Below are 2,842 nucleotides of genomic sequence, written 5' to 3'. Positions count from 1 at the left end.
ACCAGGACTACATCGGGTCTGACCCAGGTCTAAACCAGGTCAAAACCAGTTCTAAACCAGGACTAAACCAGGTTTAACCCACGTCTAAACCTCGTCTAAACCATGACTAAACCAGGTTGAAACCAGGTCGAAACCAGGTCTAAACCAGGACTAAACCAGGACTAAACCAGGACTAAACCAGGTCGAAACCAGGTCGAAACCAGGTCTAAACCAGGTCTAAATCAGGTCTAAACCAGGACTAAACCAGGTCTAAACCAGGTCTTAACCAGGACTAAACCAAGTTTAAACCAGGTCTAAACCAGGCCTAAACACGGACTATCCATCCATCCATTTTCTTCCGCTTATCCGGAGCCGGGTCGCGGGGGGCAGCAGTCTAAGCAGGGACTCCCAGACTTCCTTCACCCCAGACACGTCCTCCAGGGCCTCCCGGGGAACCCCGAGGCGTTCCCAGGCCAGCCGAGAGACATAGTCCCTCCAGCGTGTCCTGGGTCTTCCCCGGGGCCTCCTCCCGGTGGGACATGCCCGGAACACCTCCCGAGGGAGGCGCCCAAGAGGCATCCGGAACAGATGCCCGAGCCACCTCAACTGGCTCCTCTCAAAGTGGAGGAGCAGCGGCTCTACTCCGAGCTCCTCCCATGTGACTGAGCTCCTCACCCTATCTCTAAGGGAGCGCCCAGACACCCTGCGGAGGAAACTCATTTCGAGCGCTTGTATCCGCAATCTCGTCCTTTCGGTCATTACAAACACGGACTAAATCAGGTCTAAATCAGGTCTAAACCAGGACTAAACCAGGACTACACCAGGAACAGTAAAAATACATGTTTTTGCAGTAGTTTGGAGAAATAAAGACACCAGTAGTAGTATAAAAACAAGATTTGTTTAATACTGTGGAACATAGCAGTAGTAGTAGTTATAAGTTTTAAACCTCATAATTAGGACTTTAAAACTCATAATTCTGACTTTCTGTGAGGCTTTCATTTTTTATTTACTGGTGGAAACGGGCTTCCATAAATTATTGTCCATTAGAATTAAGAATTCCTGGGAAAGATTGCTATATGTGGCATATAAATGTATGTTTTGGTTAGTATTTAGGTTATTTTTCCTCTGATGAGCTGAACAATTTGGGAAGAATTTTTTTTTTTATTTTTATTTTTTGACCACCTTTGCAATTGTGACTAGATTTGTGATTTATGTTTTAATAAAAGGGTTCTGTTCAAAGTTCACATTTTAAACAAGAGAATTGACAAAAAAAGATGAAAATTAGGGTTGGGTGATATATCAGTTCCAGTATTGGTATTGGCCGATACCGATATATGTATAACTATATTACAAAACAGACATATAGTAATATAAATCCAGAAATCAACTTTATATACAAAAGGCTGTGAGGAAAACAGTGCACAGATGATTTGATGCTTGACAGAATAGAGGAGCCAAATACTTACTCAAATTACTCAAGAAGAAGTACAAAGTAGTATTTTGGACAAAGCACTACTGGACTAGTGGAGTACAGAACAAATCTGAACAATAGCACATAATATCTGATTTATCATTTGAATTGAGTTGAATTTGGAATACAAAACATAAGATGAAGAACATGATCTGATATTTTCAAAGGATAGACACAGAAATGAGAAAACCTAAAGCACATGTGAACGAGTGGTGTATATGAGCAGCTTTATGAATTTAAACCTGACAGATTCTCAGAAATAAAGTCAACATGACAGCTATTACAAATAATAATAATTTAAAAAACACTATATTATTCTAGAGTAAAAAATTCTGGCAGTTATTATTTTGATTAATTCTCCAACACCAACACTTTTTCTCATTACAAATCAAGCTGTTTTCAGTTTACTTACTTGGTAAAATAAATAAAGTCACGTTTGAACAGTAAGGCAGCATTTGTAGCAGATATAAAATAGACTTTAGAAAAATATTAACTTTCCATCCCCTAACTGAACACTTGTGTCAAAGATCTTGTAGCTGTGAACAAAGCCAGACTGAAGTTAATTCCTGTTACTAATTATTATTTATAGGAGAGGGACATTAACGTGTTAATTGTGATTAATTAGGCAAGGCAAGTTTATTTGTACAGCATCATTCGTACACACAATAATTCAAAGTGCTTTACAGAATAAGAAATACATAAAAATCACAATACAAACAAATCAAAACATAATCATCATAAAATTAAAAAGAGAATAAAAACCATTAAATGAGAGAGAAGAGTGCAGAATGAAAAATGAAAACCTTTCAGTCAGACGCAGTTAAACAGAAGTGTTCTGAGTTTGAGTCTGAGTCTGTCTCACATGTTCAGACTGTTCCAGGTTTTAGCTGCATGAATCTGAAACTTTGATTCCCCTTGTTTAGTCCTGGCTCTGGGCACCAGCAATTAATTAATTAATTAAGTACAAAGAAAATAATGCATTCAAAATATGAACGCATTTGATCGCGGTTTGTCAACCAACGCGGAACGTTTCTCAGTTCACCAAATCCTGGTACGACACTTATACTGACGCACAAACTTCCGACAACAACAACAATGGCGCAGGAACATGAGCAGGAAAGTGTCTGTGTCTGGGTTTTGTTTTTGTAATTCAATATGTTCAGGGACATTGACATCGAAGACACACAAAAACACAGAACTAACACAGAGGAGACCTGGGCTGATATGCAGTCACTTACACAAGAGAGAGAGAGAAAAAAACAAGACAAGACCACTGAACCAAGTCTACTTAACCAAATCAAAAGCCTTAGAACAGTATCACATTTTATGTTAGGTATTTCCTACAGATATTGTATGTTTTAATAGCTTTTTTTTTGTTTTTGACCTGTTTTA

The sequence above is a fragment of the Boleophthalmus pectinirostris genome, unplaced genomic scaffold (genome assembly GCF_026225935.1).
Source record: "Boleophthalmus pectinirostris isolate CB_2022bp ecotype Guang Dong unplaced genomic scaffold, ASM2622593v1 HiC_scaffold_14, whole genome shotgun sequence".
Taxonomy (NCBI): Eukaryota; Metazoa; Chordata; class Actinopteri; order Gobiiformes; family Gobiidae; genus Boleophthalmus; species Boleophthalmus pectinirostris.
Note: the sequence above shows the minus strand (reverse complement) of the source record.